Consider the following 20,821-nt stretch of genomic DNA (forward strand, 5'->3'; position numbering starts at 1 on the left):
TATCACAACAGAAAAATGTCTGCACAGCATCTCAGCTCCTGTCGATGAATCCGCACTGTAACCTCTGGGTGCAAAGGCTTAATAAAGATAGTGTCTTGATAAAAGATCAATCCATATTTCATGAATTTAACAACCCGACAAAATCACTCGCAGTTACTCCAAAACTCAATTCTACTCCCAGGCAGACAAAGCCATCCACATAAAATACCACGACTTGCGAGCGACAGCTCAACTGCAGGCATTACCTTCAGTTTTTAACCCATTTTTAGTAGAGTGCTCATTATCTGCATGAGTGGGTTTCTGTATAATAGACGCGTTATCTGTGATCTGCTGCAGCAGCAAGCCCTGATTGCAGCTGTACAGCCTCCATTGTTCCGTCTTACCGCGACACAAAGTTTCCACCGTGCACCATATGGGTCGCGCTCCCTTATGCCCTTTGCTAGGGCTCCACCCGGTTGCTCCCATATGGCGGTTGCAGCCGTTGACACCGCCGCCGCAGAAGCACAGCCTCACCCTCTAGCCCCCCCTCCCCCCTCCCCAGGTAAACGCTGCTAGCTCTGTTGGGACTTGCGCAGGTAGTCAGCCAATGCGGCCCCAGCTCGCTGTTGACATCACAAGAGCCGTTCAGAGGCAAATCGAAGTGTTCCCGATCCCCCACCTGGCATCTCTAACAGAGGCAAATATTGTTGCTTATCAAATAAAGAGCAATCAATAACGACTAAAACGCAACAGCCACAATGCATGATACTGAATACACAGGATTCAGAAAGACCATGTTGCTTGGGTCTCTCCATCTGGGCGTTTTAACCCCCAGGCTTTTCATATAATCAGGCGTTATGATCCCAACAGGGAGATCTACCAGTCCAGAGATCACAAACTGTTACTAGGTGACAGATGGTCATCTCACACACAAAAACACCCACGCGCAACGGCTCCATCAGTTGCTCAAACGCCAATACGGACCATTCTCATCTCCCACTTTAGGTTTTTTTTCTTTACTCTTCTTTGCAGGGAGAGATGTTTGGGCATCGCTGAATCTTAAGACCAATATAATAAGAAGGAAAAAAAATAGGGACAACATCTTCCAGGTGGGAGATGCAAAATAAAAAAAATAAAAGAGTCTAAGCTCCAAACCTCTCGGTTGAACAGGAAGACGACTAATAGATGTCCCCCTCCACCCGCACCTCACTAAATCCCCTCGATCCTCTCCTGCGCTGTGGAAGGTCAATAATGCAGTCAACAGTAATTAAGGTGCGCACGGACACTGCACTGCACCGCCGGTTTTGACTGACTGCCTGAAAGTTAGAAAGCCAGAAACCCAGATTTAAATTCAAATAGCGAGAGACAAACACCGGCATCGTTTGTGCAATTAGGTTTCCATTGAATCAGACAACGTTTGTGGTCGATCCATCCAGCGTAAGTTGGCAAGAAACGGATGGTTATAATTAAACCGATGATAAAACCACAAAGGGTTTTTGAAGGCTTGTATTGTTTGTGCTCACTGAAGCAACTGGGGCTTTTCATTTCGAGTGGCCTCACAAACAAGAAGATAAATCATTTTCCAAATGTAAATGCAATATTTAAAAGAACTTGGGTGTCCCAACCCATAAAAAAATAAAAATAAAAAAATAATTAAAGTTTGTTGGATGCGAATCCATAACGAGGGGAAGAAGAGTTGGGGCGGAGGGGTTAACACAGGCTTCTGGTAAGTGCTTAGCACTTGCGGTCGCCTAATGGTACGCAGACAGAGCTACTTTGCGATCGCTCATCTGATCGCTTTGCTGCTGCCGCCCGGACAAGCCTCAACAGGAGAGAAATAAGCTGCTGTTAAGGAGGGACAACCACTTTCTCCACCTCTTTTCCCCCTCCACCTTTCCCACGGTCGTCTCCGCTGTTTCAGCCCAGTTCTTATTTACTTTTTTAAATTGTTCTCTCGTTAATTTTCTTTTCCAACTCCGTGTCATCAGCATCAATACTCCTTCGCCGTCTTAAAAGCACAGTTGCCACACGCACTAACCTTAAGAGAGCGGAAGGGTACACCGCACACTAAAGAAAGGATCACACAGGGGGGAAAGGGGAATGAAGAGCCACAGAATGGAGCGGAGGACCGCTGCCAAATACGGGTGAGTCACCGTAGAGACAATTGAAAAACACCTGAACCTGCCACAGTGTAAATTAAAGATAATGACGTTTTACTGGTTGCCACAGTAACCAACTGTTGGCACAAAGGCAGATGGCTGCTAAAGCTTTTCCCCTAACGTCCGTCCCCCCCCCCCCCCCCCCGCACCCCTTCCTCATTTTTTTTTTCTCCAAGAGCTCCCCCCACTCTCCCACCATGAGCTCCACCAAGCTGCAAGTCACACAAGGGCTACAGAGAGCCAAAGACGCTTCCATGTCCGTGCTTAAATAACCCCAAATTAAAAGCGTGATTTGCGCCGCTTCGGCTCTGTTGGTACTTGTTCCGTCCCGGCGGCTCGGCCTGCCTCCCCGGTGTGTCTTACTGTACTCTGCCTCTGATCAGGCGGAAGGCTGTTAAACTCTAATGTTGGGTATGACGCCAACCGGTGCTGCGAGCGAGGCAGGTCTGGAAGGTGCGGCTCAGCCCGGGGGAGCTGACATTTTTTTCCTCGGGGTCCTCACCTGTCTGAGCAGTAAACGTTTTCATTTAATGGTTATCATCCTTAAACCCTGGTCATTGTTGAGGGGGTATGTCAACTGTGTTGATTTGAAGTTTTGTGAAAGTTTGTATAGTTATATTTTTTATGACGTCTCTTGTACAAAATTAAGAAAGATTTACATAAAAGGGAAAAAAAGAGTCAACAAAGTCAATGACTTCCCGTCAGACATGAGTCAAAGTCCTCCCACCTGTCCTACCGGGTAGGAAGACTCTGCACATTGTGCAGCCACGAATCAGGTAGTGGCAAATGAACCAGATTCAGAAACACAGAAGAGTGAAAAGTACACATAAACACAGTATATACGGCCGAGCTAGCTGGTAAGCTCTTACAGAGTTTGCATTTGTGAAACCATTTCCTTTAAACACTTCAAGCCGCGCGTCCGTATGCACGCACATGTGGGAGTGTCCCCACTGAGCTCCTTCTGCGCGCTGAGCAGAGGGAGGCTTGTCCAGGGGTTACACATCGTGTGCTTGGTCATCCATTTTAAAATCAATCTCCAGACAAACACTGGAGCGCCATTTCAGCTCAAAACTTTGCCCTTCTGCACCGTTCTGCCTGCAGCTGCAACAGTATTAGGGCCCAAGGCCGAGCGTGGCCTGCCGAGGCTCGCGCAGTGGTGTCCTCCTGCCCCGTTTGTCCGGTCTAGATCCCAGTGAGAGGAATGCAGCCATGCAGGGCAAGAGTCAAGTTCTTACCCCACTGAGGTAAATACTTTTTGGAATGCTGTGCGTGTAGGAACACAATGCTGCTTCTTCAGTATTGGTCATTAAAGGGAGTTTTCTTGTACATAGTGATTCTGGGGGAACTGGAGTAGTGTGCATGAGAATCGTCCTTGTACTAGAAAAATACGTTCATAACACGTGATAAAACAGTCTCAGATCCTCCTCCTCCCCCTGTGCCTGTTAGGCCAATTGTTCTGTGATATCTGTGATACGAGATCTTAAGAGGGTGTGGAGTAAATTCAAGTCCGAGAGGTCGAAGGCTTGGAATGTGAAGCGCACCACAAGCACAGACACAAGGGGAGACAAATAATCAATGTTGACCTGTTGACCTCCTCCTGCTCCTCATTTCTAAAAGTTACACACGTAGTCAGGTATGTATTCTTTCCTAAACTAGTTTCTATGCCGTGCGGGCCGTGTTCACTCACTTGATCTATCTGCTGAAACATGAAAGGAACCACGCTGGATTTTAACTCCACATGTATTCATGAGATTTGGAGGTTTTAATTTAATCTGTGAATTATTAATTGTACAAGTGTGAAAAAGAAAAGAAAATATGTGTTGCAATGCATTGTGTGAATTGGTCCAAGAGCATACCAGTAATTACATTCCATTCAATAATTTTGAATACACTAGAAAAAACAGTGTGCTATGAATGTATTACGTTTTTATCAAAATAAAAAAAGGATGTACAAGTAAGTGTTGCTTGCACATGGACAACAACTGGTTTTAAGAGCTTTGATGATGAACCCACGAGACCACGGTGATGTTTCCGCATCTGAAAATTCCCCACTCGCAACACAGGGCCATTTTTAGTGCAGCCTCTGCACTTGAGAGAGTGTTTCAAATTCAACACCAGCCTTTTCAAGTGCTGACGTCATCTCAAATAACGCCAACCTCACAAAGACACACAAGTGCGCACACACCCAGCTAGGCGAACCCTCCTTAAGCCGTTCTAATCCTCGATCTCAGACAAAGGAGGGGGCACCTCACACACGCTCACGCATCCCACCCGGTCCCCTGTGAAGACGCAAGTCTGTCCACTGGTACGCTGAGGTCATTGCTTTGATTGTCGGGTGAAGGTAAAGAGGGAAGACTTTGCCAGCGTCCACTCCACAAGCACCAGGGGATTTACGGTCTCTCTCTATCTTAGTTAGAGTTACAAACTCTCTAGCTCACTTTTGCCATCTTTATATTTCTCTCCTTGTTTTTTTTTTTATTATCAAGAGCGAAAGTGTGAGCGTCTTGTTCAAAAGGCTTTACAGGCAGACGAAGACCGTACAACCTTGAGGGGGCCTTTACTAAAGCCAACCGAGTTAACCGCAGGGAACAAGCAAACGGGATAACATCTACTGGGAAAGGAGGGGACTTGGGGGGCCGGGGCGTTAGAAGGAAGGAATAAACAAATTAAGCCAGATGAAGCCTAGTTCCTATTGCACTCTGGAGACTTGCTGTAATGGCGGCAAAATAAGGGGAAAATGGAAGAGAGAACTTTAGAAAGCCCTTGGAGGTGAAAGAAAGAGAAAGTGGAGAGTTGAGTCGCGCACTGAAACCTGCCACTACATTTAGAAACAAATTGATTTAAAAACAATGTACCTACATATTAGCTTCCGATCATCTTTAACATGCCTCAGTGGCAGTAGCAGCAGACTGCTCCTGGCTCTCGTCCCACCATCCACTCTGATGTTTAGGTTTTCAAGTGAGCCTCTTGCCTCTGTAGAAACAACCTGTGATGGAAGCTAAATCAAACTCTTGGCACAATCAAGGTGTATGGTAATAGCCAGCCAGATTAAATAAGAACAATTTAAAGATAAATGATACACCAGGGAACTGGGAGGCCAATTTAAACACAATCTGACATGGTGCAGACTGGTAAATATAGCACTGTTTAAACAAATCGGCCATTTCTTCTGCACTGCCTATTATACCGTATCCCTCCATCTCACCATTAACTGGCCGGTCAGGCCGTCTGTTAGCTGGACAGCTCGACACAATGACATGTTTACCTCCCGTCAGATTCCCATTTAGATCGCAGTAGAAGCGCCGGGAGGCGAGAGCTTGTGTCGGTCCGTTTGCGCAACAATAACCTGAAGCCTTTCAGCCGCGTGGCTAAATGGGTTCAGTGTGACCCTCTGACTCGCCGGGTAAAACATGCAAATGATGCGTGGAGCTTTTCCTCCGCCTGCTCCACCTGCTACTACCGGCACATTCCAATCCACGGACACTAGCAGCACGCTGACGAAGGTACCCAACCAGGTAGAAATATCTAGATCGATAAGATAAACCCTACCCGGCGTTACCACTAGAGTGATGTTAACCAGGACAAACATGGCGAAGCTTCCATAGATAATGTCTAACAGACAACTGTATTTACAATGACCACTGTGGACCACTGTGGCCAATAGGAAACATTGGTAGATCAGTCAACAACAATGGTCGTGCCTGTTTTTTTGTGTGTAACAGCTCCAGTAGTTTATTTTTCAGCGTTTTTTTGGATTCCACAATAAAACATGAATAGAGACAAAACATGAATAGAGTATTTTTTTTAAGCTGGTACATCGCATCACCTTGAAATAAATTTAAGTTAAGAGTATTACAGGAGCTCTTTTCTGAAAATACCATCAGTAAAACTGACTTGACAGCTGTAATGGATGTTTAAAATTAGGTACAATATATGCTTTGAGCTATCAAACCGTATCACCTTCCACCATGTGAGTTTGGTCGAAATAGGGCCACATTACTCATTTTCTGCATCCTTAGAACTAGCCGTTTCTACACCCACTGAACATAAATCACCACCCGATTCATCTTCATAAAGCAAGGAGGCAGACATAAATCCCCTACAACTCTCCATGCACAGGTGTGTCTCATGCGGTGTGTAGTGTGCACCCTCTCCTAGATTTCTAAAAGAGATCCCAGCGGGACAGAATATTCATGAAGAGCTCCCCACTCAGGTATGTGTTTTTTTTCTTCCCCCCCCCCAAACATTACACACCATCTGTAAAACACACAGCCAAGTCGACTGGAAGCGAAATGTATGCGCACACGTCAGCGCATCATGAATACGTCCGACGGGAAATTATTCAGCTTCTGCTTTGACGGCATTTTGCCCGAGTCCACGGCTGTCTCACACACACACACACGGACATATCTGCACGCTGGCACAGGACCCCCCCCCCCCCCCCCCTCACTCCAAGTCAAAAGGCCCACGCTCAACAAACGCACCATTGCAAATTAAGCCAGTGCATCTGATTGGAGGGGGAAGCGTGTCGGTTGTGACGGCCACACAGGTGCATGTCACAGACAAAGATGACGGCGCGTGGCGTAACGTTCCGGGGCGTTAACACATAGGACACGCGCACGCTTACTTCAAGCTACATTAAAAAACACACACACACACCAGCTAGGAGAACATGCAGCATTAAGGCAGCTGGACCCGACTGGTGACAACACTCCCATTCATCACCGTGCCCTTGGAGACTTTACATCCCACCACAGTGACAGCAGTCAGCAAAGCACGCACACATGTACACGCACACAAGCTATGTAACAAAAAGCACAGCGTACAACGGCCCGTGTCAGCATCACCACCACCACCAATTATGTGTACGCGCTTGTACCCACATATATTATTCATCTGCATTGGGGCCCATGAACCAAGTGTCTCTGGTAGAAGAGATAAGGGGCTTCTTTATTTCCGTCTTGTATGTGGATGAATGTGTGCTCGGGGGTGTGTTCTTCCAATCGTATTTTAAAACAGACCATTCGTTAAACAAGTAGAGATACCAATGGAGGGTTTCAAGGACAAGGAAAATGAGGAATAATTTATAGGAATAGGAACAGAAAATGAAAGCCAATGAAAGAGGAAGCGAGGTTAGGAGATGGCACAAAAGGGACTCGTCATTGTCTTATTTTCATTTAAGTGCAAAACCTCGAATTTATTAAGAGTCTTTCAGAATTCAGACACGTCCAGTAAAGAAAACGCAGCAGATTTGCCTTCTCATTCTTGCCCACAGTATTGAACACCAGTGTGCTGAAAGCTGTCAACACTCGCAGTGGGCTTCACTTTGTTCCATCTACAACAGTCCGCTTCCAGAAAACATAAACACACACACACACACACCCTGGCACGGGCATACAGAACTACACACACTCACAAAAACATCTCTGGAAGAAAGGCCTGAACAATATATCATCATCATGAGAAAATAACCGAACTATCAAAGCTCTCTCATCATCCCCCATTTGAAACTCCTATCGGTGCTGGATGCTGGTGGACAGAAGCATTGGTACAAGCTGCACCGAAGCCCGTCATACGACACAATTATTCATTTATTTTGCATTTGAAACACAAACTAAAAGAGTGTAATTTCATGTCACAAGAGCCACCGTCCTAATCAGCACTTATAATGCCGTCTGATAACAAGCGGCTGAAAGTTTAAGCTAGCTATTTCACCAACCCTAAAGACAACCCCCAGCTCTGGCCAATTACTATTAGTTGTTTGAGTTAGCAAAGCAATAAAAAAAACATTTTTTCAAAGACAATTCATTATTTTTGTTTTGAAAAAAAAGGGGGGTAGGGGGAGGCTACATCAGAAGACCAACAGAATAACAAGTCCTTCTTCATTGTCAATTTAGAAACGCAGCAGGTTATTTGGACCGCCACAAAGATCCCAAATATGGTTCTGTAATTTAATTCATACGAAACAATAAAAAAATGTTTAGCACTACAAGGTCCTTACTGCCGTTGCAGTTCTTCGGCTTCTCCGCAGCCACGCCCACTACAAAGTGGCCCGGCATTATGACCTTTACACAGCACATCATTTGATTTCTGAACCGAATTGGGCATCTTGTCCAAGAAATGAACAGAAAGGCTATAATCAGTTAACGGTTCTGATACGGCATGCATGTACAGATGCACAGAGAAAACAACTGCAGACAAAAAGCTAATGCATGCATGTATATTAGGGTGGCGCAGTGCAGGGATTTGCTGCGTCCGAGTATTCACACGTTTCCAGCACAAAATCTGGGCTGCTATCTCAAGGGAGGGGGGGGGGGGGGGGGGGATGTTAAGCAAAAATATAAATGACGTGTAGGTGCAGACTACACACTACAGGAAAAAAGGCGCGAGAACACCCACAATAGAAAGTCGGTCAATGAATGGGAGGGGGCAGGCAGACTAGCGGGGGCTGTGTCGGTGGACGATATGGCTTCTGTCCACCTCAGCATTTCTAAACACCCACAGTTATCTTCCCTCTCCAAAAGAAGGTGAGGTCGTTTCTTTGTGCGGTGCCTATGCACCACCATCCTCTCCACATTTCCCCTTCTGCTCCAGCCTTTTCTCCCGTCTCATTTATCTGGTACCCCACCTCTCCTTTTGTGTCCTTCCCCGTTAGCATTCATATTCCCTTTTTTTTCTTTTTCTTCCAGCCTCCTACTGCTGCTGCTGCTTTTCCTTTTCCACTCCACCCTTCTCCATCCCCTCCGTCCTCTACTGCTCCACGTCGTCTCCTGTGCCCTCAGTGGAACAGCGCATTCAGCAACAAAACAAAGCTGCCCCCAGCATCACACAGTGGCTAACCAAGCGAGACCAGAATGCAGCAGCCCTCACATCCTCTCAGCACCACCATGATACATCGGGCAGCACTGGAGAGGAGAGCTTTGACACATTAAGGGGAGCGGCAGAGGGGAGACAGAGAAGATAACAGTTTGAGAAAAAGGTTCATGAGAAATAATTGTGCAGATGACAATATTACCTAGTTTTTTTTTCAGTTGATAGGCACTAAAAATGGTCATTTGAAATTCCCGCAGTCAATTTTGTGTTTACACCTGGGCCCACGGGAATAGTGAAGACAAGGAGTTTGACATAACTGAAAGCCACAATCACTTCAGGTAAAGGCTTCAGTTTAGTTAGGAATAAGGGCACTGTGGCGAGGCATGAACGATAATTGGGAGAAGAAAATTCTCTGACAGGCTCTGCCCAGTAAAGCAACACATTGATAGTGATGATGAAACCCAACTATGGCCAGCTGCAATCTCCTCCTGGACAGAGGATGAGCGTTTACAAACTAGGGGAAAATAATGACTGCTTAGCTTAAGGAAAAACTCAAAGAAAAAGAATATGTAAATCTGCAACAGTGTCAACCGAGAGGCCACATGGAGTGGTGGTCTATGAACATAGTTGGAAATAACTCAACCACGAATATTCGTACACATTGGCCAGCGCACAGATTTGCTCTATAAAGGATTAGGCAAGCCAAGTGTGTTTCTCACATGAGAAACGCATTCTCTTCTTCCTGGTAGGGGAAGGAGAAGGCTTAAGAACAAGGTCAAGGAAGATTGTGGAAGCAGAACTGCTGCAGAGAAGGAAATGTGCTAAAGAACAGCAGACTCTGCCAAGTAACGTGTCACATTTACCCTCTTAGTCTAAAACTTAAACCTTTGCAACTCTTCTCAGTAGGCATTCGTGCCTATAGTCTGAGAACTAAATTATTCATCGAACACGTATTCATTTGTTTGCTTGGTCTTGAGGAACTTTATCATAGAACTTTTTCTTCACTTCACCATCCACCTCACACTGTAGGCCAATCAGAGAGGTGTTTCCTTCATAGCCTTTAGCACTTAATACACTCGTTTACCACTGGTATTGTATGACTTAGATCTGAATTCCTGATTTTGCTTTCCTCCGCTTAGTCAATTTGCCATTACCATTCAACGCTATCTGTAAAACGTTTCTTATGCTCATGTATTGTATACATCTGTGCATATGAGGGTTTTTTTGTTTTTTTTCCCACTTGTTCTGTTGATGCGTTACATGTTCGACGCTCGTAATGTAGGCAGGACAGACCGTCTGGGTGTGATGCAAGACATGGTTAATGGCAATGGTTTTAAAAGGAAAGAGTGGGATTGCAAGGAGGACGGAGGGCGGAGGATGCTGCCAGGAGGAGACAGTGTGATGGTAGGCAGCGGAGAGGAGACCACAGCGATGAGACCAGGAGGCGCGAGTGATGGTGTAGAGGAGAGCGTGATGCTACGGTGGGATTTGAGTCTTTTAACTTCATTAGTTCCGCCTCAGTCTGGGGTCTGTAGATTATGTCTAATTAGGCAGCTTAACATGGCTTAAAAAGCACCACACAGAAAGCACAAGAGCCTTATCTATCAACCTGCTCAAACGATTCTCCGCTTCTCCTTTTCTTCCCCTGGCAGGCCAACATAAATTCCCTTTGCATGGCCTTTATGCGAGAGAGATTAGAGGCTCTGACATCGGCGTGAGCTTGGTTGCTAGCAGCCGCGGCAGTACCAGTGTGTGTGTGTGGGGGGGGGGGGGGGGGGGGGGTAAGAGAAAGCGAGAGAAGGTATGGCTGGCAGAGGGGTAGGCAGATGTTTCTGACTGCGGGGGGAGCGAGTCGATAAAGAAGGGTGGGGCTCTCCAAACATGAGAGGTCCGGTCATTATAATCTGTTTTGGTACAGCGGGTAGAGTTAGGCCCAACCACATTGTCCGAGAGTACAAAGATTTACACAATGAAATGGACCATTGTGTTGTTGCCCTCATCTTCCAATGGTGATCCAGCAGTATCAAGTATTTGAATTCGTCAACAAGAACAAGTGGGGCCTTGGTAAACGTCTCGAAACATGATCAAGACCTGTGTGCGGCTCAGACTGGAATCTTGCTCTGCATCAACACTCGCCAAACAGATATTCCCTCTGGGTCGGGTTTCTGGAGATCTTGTTTGGTGAGACACAGCATCACATGAGGAGTGCGTGAGTGGCCTCATCCGCCTCTTCCTAAACACCACCTGTTAATTATCGAGCCGGAGCCGCCGTTGCAGCGACAACCAACAGTGTGACATGGTACGTGCGCGGCTGCCATCTGCCATCGCTGAGGGACGCGATTGAGGAATAGTTGGGCAAAACACCGGAGGTCGCTCGGCTTTCTCCAACAGGGACTATGCTCGACCTCAGGGTCGCAGGGTGACGGCAGCACCCTTCTCTTTCAGTATCTACATCCTCTTGGTTCCTGCCTGGTTAAGTTATACCTTTTGTGGAACCGCCAACATTTTCTTTCGCCTACTAACAAAGTATTATTTTGTGTGTGTGTGAGTTCAAGGCAGTCAAAATGGCCGCCCTCAAAACTGGGTTATCTTGTTAAAAGGCAAACAACACAATAGATGATTGAGAAACACACACCCACACACACAGTGAAATATACTACAGACACACAAACAAACAGGTACACCATGTGAGGTATTTACACAACAACAACAACAACAAAAAGACAGAACAAAGAAGTAGAGCCCAAAAACTACAGAGAGGCGAAGAGGAGAGCAAGCTAGTGACGAAGAGATAAAGTCAAAGCCTGACTGATGTAGTGAAGAGAAGGAGTGTCGGACTTGGAAAACAGGGAGAGAAGGAGCGGCTATCTGATTGAAGGGATTTGCCCTTCCCTGCAACAGTAATTTACTAAAGCCATTCTACAGAGGCCCATCAGTGGTGATCTGCTGGCAGATTAGACGACAAAACCTCATCCCTCGCTTTGCCCCCAGCCAATCGGCACCGGGCAGCGAGCGCGGGCCGGAGGATGGAGAGGGGACACACGAGGGGGAGGCAACACGTCCTGTCTGTTGAATTCAGAGGGGCCCGCATGCACCAACTGTCAACACGCGGAGATTGGATCGGGTTCGGAGCCATTGCTGTGGCATTTTCCCGCCCCCGGGCTGCGGCGAACGCCGCTTAGTTCTCAGAGCTGTGGATCTGTCGTTTACGAAATCAGTTCTGCTCTTGTTTCCTCTGTGCTCGTTTTTGCTTTTTGCAGTTTGCATCCGGCCCCCGAAGGTCCTCCCGGCATTCCTCTGTTGTGTTGGACCAGCCACCCTCCCCTTCCTCCCCCCCCCCCCCCCCCCTCTGTCTGTCTGTCTGTCTGTTCCCAATCCCTCTCTCAAGCCCTCCCTCCATGCACTGCAGAGGGCCGTGTGCCCCAGCTGTGCGAGCTGTTTACCATGCTACATAGTCTGGGTGCCCCGGGAACTCCGCCCCTCACGCTCAAAAAGGACTCGTAAACCGTGTTTCGCGCATTGATGCTGAACATGATAGACCTTCTGTAAAAAATGTTTTAAAAAAAATCAACGACCCAGCGTGCGGTATAACAACCGTCGCTGGCTGACTGGCGCCTGGAGCAGGAGAGCAGATCTCAACTGATCTTATTCTTGGTGACTATGTAGCAGAAACAGTGGCGTTCTGGAGGGGGAAAACGTAGAAAGCAGTGCTGAATCACAATTCAAACTCAAAATCTGTGGGCATTGGGGATATTTATAGCTGTACACGTCACACGCACATACTCCCATGACTGAGCCCTTTGTGGCCATACGGCCCTAACCATCGTCACGCTGCGTCTCCATCTTTAGCGCCGACGTGTGAAAAAACAAAAACACAGAAGAACAACAGCAAGCTCTTCCTCAGCCACCTATGTCTCCTGTCAACTATGACCTCTGGAGGAAGAGAGAGAGAGAGAGAGAGAGAAGGACAGGAAAAGAGCCTAAATGAAGGCCCTGCTCTGCCGTCTAATAGGAGAAAACCCTCAGAGTTGCACAATTTCTTGAAATCTGACTCATTATGGACAAACCCTGAGGGAGACCAGGGACAGACGTATGATATATTTACATAGCTGTGAAGCAAAATTGAAATGTGTGTGTGAGTCTCTGTGAGATATGTGTGGAAATAGAGATTTGCGTAAGGTCTGACAATAAGTGTGTAATACTTGTTGTGGTTCAAGTTCAAGGGCAGGCTAGACGAGTCTCTGGGCCTTGTTTGGTTGGTTTCTCGAGGTGTGCTTCAATCCAAACAGCAGGACTGAAATGATCACACACTTAACGACTGAGCCGATGACTCAGACGTACTTTTCAACAATTCTATCCTACAATTCTTTCTATTCAGAGACATTTCAGACTCTTCATCTCTCTGGCACGTGCATACCTACTTGCACGGTATACGAAACATAGGCAGGTGGTTGAGATAATAGAAGGATCAACATCCCCGTAGTGAAAGCTTTCGTGTTATTTCTGGCAGGTGTTTAACAGGAAACTTGTGAAAAAGCATGGCGATTACCGATCACTGCCATCACAGGGACTCTGAATCTTTCCAGGATTGCCATGACAGTGGAAACCCCAAATCTCATGTCCCCGACATGACCCGGATCAAGTATTGCATCGTTTAAAATGATTGCTTCGTTAGCGTGTGCATTTCACAAACAACGTGCAATACAGAGTTCATGGGTGAGATAAAGCAATACCTTCGTACTCTCAGACAATACTTGAGCTGAGAAGTAGAATCGATTTACACTTATGAACTCAAACAACTCCTTTTCGTCAAGCTACTTTAAAACACCACTACTCATTTTATTATGTGCTTATTAGCAAGTATTTTACTTCTGGGGGTATTGTTGGATGAAGGAGAGGCACAAACTAACCCTAACCCTATTTTTGGTTTGACAATAGAATACGAAACAAGAAATGCTATTAGCCCGAGTTTGCATGTTCCCACATGGGCAAAGCCTCATTTCTGATGAGATCATTTTGATTTTGTTTAAATATGTCTCTAAGGTGAATCCAGGAGATTCAAGAACTACAGGGGTAAAATAAAATCTATTCTATTGGCAGAGTGTATCTTAATTTTGACGTCAGGAATAGAGCCAAACATTTTCATAATCTATGATGGAGATGATCGAAGGCAGGAGCAAACTCCAACCAAAACACCACGGTGTCTCATTTAACTTTTCGCTTGATTGTTCAAATATATTTCTTCTCATCGACCGGTCGGATACTTAGTGAGTATTTAGTACAATCACTGCTGGATGAATACTTTTGGGAGTAACTGCATGAATGCACAGTTTGAATAGCTTTTCCCCTTGGTTGGGACACAACAATACAATAACACTATATAGTACCCAGAAAATAACCATAAATGTAAATACAAATACAACAAGTTCAATTATTAAAATGCAATAATTGTTTTTATCAATCCATCAAGTTTAATCATGATTCCTGGGACTACTATTTGATAGGTGTAAAACCTCTTTAATGAAAGTGCATCATGTTGACATTACTCAAGAATGTGAATAAGAAAGGTCTACCTGTACAAATACAGATATGCAGGATCCAAATGTTAATTTAAATGTCAAGAGGAAAATGTTGCATCTGCTAGTTTTCTCCTCACTAAGCCCTCAAATGAGATCTAACATTTCTGTGGAGAAATGTTGTCTGTGGAAATGTAAGACTTCATTGACAACGTAGCGGATATACGAGTTAACATCCTTCAGGTCTAGACCGATGACAACGCCGGTGGACCGTCAATGCGGCCATTCTCAAGCCCATGCTAGGTTCACCTGGCTCTCTTTGGCACACACGGACTAAAGCGTCGACGGGCCTGACAAACTGCATTCACAACGACCTTTTCCCTCATTGGGCAAAAAGGTCTGCATTCTCTTCCCCCCCGATGACTGTGAGTAATACCAGCCGTGGTGCGGTGAGGCCATCCTCTCCCTGAACAACGCTCTAACCAAAAACAACCAGAAGTGTTTACATTCTTCCCCCTTGTTTCCCTTACGCTTATCTTCACAACTCAGGACGTCCACGCAAGTAAGAATAGCAAAGAAAGGAAGGTGCGGGACTATTGTGAGGCCGTCTTCATTCTACAACATTTAACTTGTGTTTGTGAGCCATGACCAGTACCTGGAACAGGATACACAATCACACTGCTGCTGCTACTACAGCCAGTGGCCGTGCTGACCGGTTACACCGTACGAGGAGGTTTGAAGTCTTTGGCTAAAATAAGAGCTTTATTAGTTTAAAATGATGAGGAACGGGGGTTGAGTTGATACGCATCGCTCCGGTCCTCATCAAGAATGTTACAAAATGGTGGATCCTCAGGAGCTGCTGGAGCACTGCAACAGGAAATGAACTCTGACATAAGAGCTAAGGACCTTGGGGCCCCAACTGCATCCTGGGAAATTACAGCACTGAGAAGAGAGATGACCCACGTCACTCCCATGAAGACCCATCTCAGAGCTAAACCTGTTTACAACCCTCCAAAATGGCCCATTGGATATATATATATCTTTCTGGCATTCATTGCGGCCTCTTTGAATCGCCTCTAGATTCAAGCAAGCGTTCAAGGTGAGTCATCACGAAGATGATTTCTTTCGCAGAAATGCGCTGTTTGCCCAACAGTTGGAGAAACAAGGTCAAAAGCAGGCCAACATACAGACTGGCACGCCGACAGGATTCACTTTCTGCCTTTCTTTTTCATGCAGACGGCCCAACCAGCAGCAGCAGGGTAAAGACAGCCTGGGAGCGAGTGGGACAGAGGGGGACATTCGAGACCGCAGAACGCGGCACCATTTGGCTCAGGCGGCTTTGGGTGTGCCTCTACCCCATCTATCCCGCCGCCGCTCTGTTTTATGGCCGTTTTTTTCCCCAGCCGTGAAACAACGGTATGAACATCATTAGCTAAGTGGCGGCCGGATGACAGGCGACGGAGCCCCAAATCGATAAAGGCAGGCCAGGCCTGCGCGCGGGCCGAGCAGCGCTTACTCATCAGCCCGAGCCAAAAAAAAACAAAAAAAAACTGCGACACGTCCCAGATAAGGGTACGCGCAAGTGTCAGAGGCTCGCTTCCTGCGATAATAAATGGCTAAACAGCCACCATATCTCCTCACCTTAAGAGAGAATATGATGTCTATTGTCACACAAAAGCCCAAGGGCCAGAGCCACTCCCGACTGTTATGTCACGAGGGGTAGGAGGGGACCGCCAGTGTGAGTTACGTCATCCGTGCAGAGTGGCACACAAACTTTTGGTTCTGGGTGCTAAAAAGGAGTTAGCCACTTCCAATGCAGACTTCCAAAACTGTCACAGTTGAGTTGCCTCAGCCATGAATACTAAACAATAACCGTCCCATAATGATTTGGAAATGACAAAATGCCTCGGGCAAACAGCAAGTTAGGAATACCTAAGCAAAAACATTGAGAAAAAAGAAAATGGCACCTAGTCCAAATACAATTTCCTTTGGATTTCTTTTTGTGTGGGAGAGAGACCGTGTCAGCACATATTCACTGGGGAAATGCCACAGGCCACCACAGTGGTGCCCAGATCTCCCTAAAGTGGCATCTGAGACAAACATCTAGTGACAAGGAGGTGCCCTTCCGGTGTCCTCTACCACAGCTCACGACAACGTCGCACTGTGCTGGGAACAGAATTAAAAACAGCAGCAGGAACATTCTGTGGATTGTGAAACGACGAGTAAAAGCAGCATAGTCAATAAGGGTAGTCGATAGTTTGGGACGAGTTTGAGAAAAGTCAGAGAGCCTTGGGGTTGACTGCGGCCCTTTCAAAAGGATTCTGGTTGTTTGAGTCTCCAGGCACCGCTTTCCTTTCCACTCCACTTCTTTCGTCCCCCGATGCTTATCAATCTGTGATTAAACCTGCCAACTTTAATTAGAATACGTTGGAACACGTCTCCGCCTCCCACTCCCCACCTCGCTCTTGTATGGTGCAGGTGTACAGTCATTTCCAATCAAGTTGTCAGAACGCTGGGGCCGAAACAGCAGGTAGAGCAAGAGACATCCTCATAAATAGATAACGTGGCGGGATAAGACACAAACTGATAGATGCCGTCCTTGAGCATTAACATCTATGCTGCTAAGAGCGGTTACGCATTATATCGACGTGGTACGGACCCAAACTTAAAAGGAGTTGCAACTCACAGCAGAGGAACTTTACATTAGAATCACCCCAACCTGACTCATGCCTCTGCACACAGTTTACAAACTGCCAAATACTAACATTATTCCTACGCCATCTTTTACTAGACACCTAATCTTGTTATGGCTAATGCATAACCATTTAAATGAGAAAAGCAAATAGCCGTGGTTAGTCACACAAGTTATTGGTTTCAGTTACAATGTTTGCAGTTGGAGGAGAGCAGCCGAGGTGGGGATGCATTTATTTTATTTTTTTTCCCATCTCTTGCTTGTAATATTAAAGCTAAAAGAAGAGCAGCTTACGAGTGCGGCCAGTCTTTTTGTAGATAACGGCCCACCTCAAGAGTGGCTCAGTCACACCGAAGTCTCGCTTACGGATGAAAATAATCCGACTGATGATTCCAGAGGATGTACAACCCCGGCACTAAATAAAAGGAATGCATAAGGTGTCCTGTTGGAACGTAATCAGGGAGCGATGTACCCTCTTAGCGTAATGTATGTAATCCAGCACCCCACCTCGCTCCAGACAGGCGACGCCTCCTGCGTGGAAGGTGGGCCACCTGCCGCACCTGCCGCCATTCGTCACGGTAGTTGCCTCCTTGAGCCGCTTCTCTGATTTGGTTATTAATCTGAATCTTCCCCTCACTTTTAAATATTACGCTCTTCTCGTCTCCTTGACCCCATCTACCTCTCTGGAACCCCCCCCCCAAAAAAGGATGTTCCAGACTTTAGCCCAATTTAGGCAATGAAGCCTGGACATGAGAGGTCAGCTCGACATGTTAAAAAAGAAAATGAAACGTTTTGAGTTAGGGTGGGGAATGTGCCAGTGTGAACAGTAGTGTCCCCAGACTAAAAGAAACTTGCTCAAAGTGATCCTTTAATGCTTTTGTAGGTGGATTTCAGGGCCATCTCTGCTTGTGAGAGCTTTCCAGTGCCTTCAGCCTTTCAAAATCCAAAGTACAGTCAGCGTAAACAGTGACTCACTCAAAAACAAATCAGAGGCTATACACCATTAACATGGTGAAAGCATGAACTATGTATTGATGTATGACAAGCCCCTCTTTTCAAACGAGACATTTACATACAACTTGAAGAATTAAAAGTGGTAAACACCTTTTGCAGGGAAATATACCGGCAGCGGTTCAATCTATTTAACTAATTTCATTGGCCACATTCACAACATTTTATCTACCGACACGCTGAGTCATGGAATTCAGCTGTGGCCAATTGCCAAGCAGCAGGGTTACTTGTGGCTGTCATTGATTGGTTGAACTCTAAGCAGAAAGCTGAAAGGGCACATACCAGGGACACAGCCTGAAGCAGAAACTGGCAGCTTGCGTTTTACTTTACTCTCTCATGCTTGTAGCTTTTTTTCTTCTCCAACTGACTACCTGCTTTGTTGTGTCAGTCTCCTCCTGTTCCTAGTTTATCCCCTCATGTTCCCCCTCTACAGCTTTTCCAAATTACCATAGACCATTAGCCTTGCCCCTCTGTTGTGTAATTGTATCTGCAAAAGCGAAGCGGGGCCGCGCACGTCCAGAGGTCACCATTCCTCTGTGGCTTACATCCTGGTCCTTCATCTCCATGGTCACCGTGATTCCAACCAGTGAAAGCTGGTAAAAACTATCCCAAGATGGCTCTAAAGGCCACCATTCAAACCATTAATCATATCTTACTTCCCACTAGCACTAACCATTAATAATGCATTTGTATTGGAAAAGCAATACGATCATACAGTAGGCTTAGGACAGAGAGAAAATGCAATCTTTAATACAGATTGATTTAAACTTCTTTGGCCATTTGTTGTAAAAGGGCCTCTGCATAAGAAAACTAGTAATCATGTTGTTCAATGAAATATAAACAAGGGGCAGCCACCATTGCTGATTGGGAATCGGTTCCCTTTATACATATAATTTGGCCATCGAGGGATATGGAGTTAAAGTGGCTTTAAACAGAAAAGGGGCACAATACAGAGGCCTTTATATCAAGCCGTCTCCATCTGCATATTAGTAATTAGCATGGGAGCTGAACCAGTGGGGAGAGAGAGAGAGAGAAGAGATCCTCAGTTCAACTGAGGCAGGCACACTTTCTAATGGAAATTCAGATACAATCATCCCAGAATGCACTTCTCTCTGCCTAATAATCGGCCACTAGAACAAGGCGGCCATTGAGAGGAGAGTGACTGTAATCTGGTCCGCCAAACTCCAAAGCTGCCCACTATAATTAGCTCTTTTCTCCATCAAACACAGACTTGCACGGACTCAAAAGCAAACCTCCCCTGTGATACAAGAGACAGGCGAGATTCAGTGAACGGCACATTTTCCGATGAGCAGAGACATTTTTCTGTCCCCAGCATATGGAGTCACTCCGCGTTGACAGGTGTGCTAGCTGTGATATCGGTAAAAGAGCGACAGGCCACCGGTTCTTTCAGCGGCACAGTGTTTGAGGCAAAAGCCTGGTTTGAGATGGAAATAATATGGTCTGGTTCAAATTTAGTGACATTTAAAATGATATCAACCCACAGCCGGGATTACTGATTTAGAACATGCTTCACACTAAAAAGGGCTAACTACCCTTTGATTGCCTACATCATTAGATTTCCCTATTGAGAAGTCATGTTCGAGAGAACTAAGGGCTATAATGACAGGACACATCCACATCTCTGGCCTACATCCTGACGAACAAAGCCTGCCCTCCTCTAATCCCAGGAACATGTTCTAGCCCAGGGACTCAGGACACGATCCGCAGCCCAGGGGCGGGCAGGCGGGCAGACGGACAGAGGGGTGAGTGGGTATACCGGTAGCTAGCCTCCTGCCTGGGCAAATGGCTCGGCTATTAGGGGAAGAAGAGGCTTCCTGGAGAGGTGTGACTGCACTGCAGAGGGCCCAATCAAGCAGTGAACAGAAGTGCTGACAGCTGCTAGTGCAGCTACCTGAGAGCAAAGACACCGTATTGCCGGGGAAAGTGTGTGCACTTTTGTTTACCCCCCCCCCGTGGCGTGGTCGTTCCAATTAGGTTGATTAAAGCTCAAAAAGCACTCAGTCAAAGAACAACCAGCAAATGCAGGGACATGTCAACCTATTGCCAATGGTCAGGATGTTTAATCTTTCTCGTAAATCCACTACACGGTTCCTGTTTTTATAAAATGTCCCCTCCATTTGGGAATGACACAGCAGTACAGGCCACAGCCGTTGCTGTGTGAAGGCCATATCACAAACCCACACGGATATTCCCCTCCTAATCCCTTCCTCCTTCACAGTCAATCTTAAATCAATACCCCAGTGGCAGCTAGAAAGACCACTTAGAAATGAAAGTACTGAAGTCCAGTGGAAGGACTCTGAGAGGAAAAAAGGGAGTGGCTGGCAGGGCAATGACCACTTTGAGTCGTGGACACACCGATGACAAGTTCGGGCCACAAAAATAGATTAATAGCAGTGCAAATTGTTATCATTAACAGGTCACCTTTATTGGTCTGTCTCTACTTTGTCTGAGACCATTAAGGGGTTGACGAGCAGTACCCCTAAAATCCAGTTAAATATCCAAACCCCAGATGTAGATAATTAGTAGATTTGACCACACATATAAAAGGAACATCCGGTCTGCGAAGATTTTAAGTCACTTGTGTGACAGGTTACGTTTACTCGGAGCAAAGGACAGTTACTTCTACGCAC

General features: G+C 46.2%; 1 protein-coding gene across 2 annotated transcripts in view; it reads right to left on the reverse strand.

The window, feature by feature from the left end:
• Positions 1-20,821, reverse strand: part of arhgap35a (Rho GTPase activating protein 35a) — a 60,851-nt gene that overhangs the window by 35,628 nt on the left and 4,402 nt on the right. The window lies entirely within an intron of this gene.

Source organism: Pungitius pungitius, chromosome 3 (genome assembly GCF_949316345.1).
Source record: "Pungitius pungitius chromosome 3, fPunPun2.1, whole genome shotgun sequence".
Lineage (NCBI taxonomy): Eukaryota > Metazoa > Chordata > Actinopteri > Perciformes > Gasterosteidae > Pungitius > Pungitius pungitius.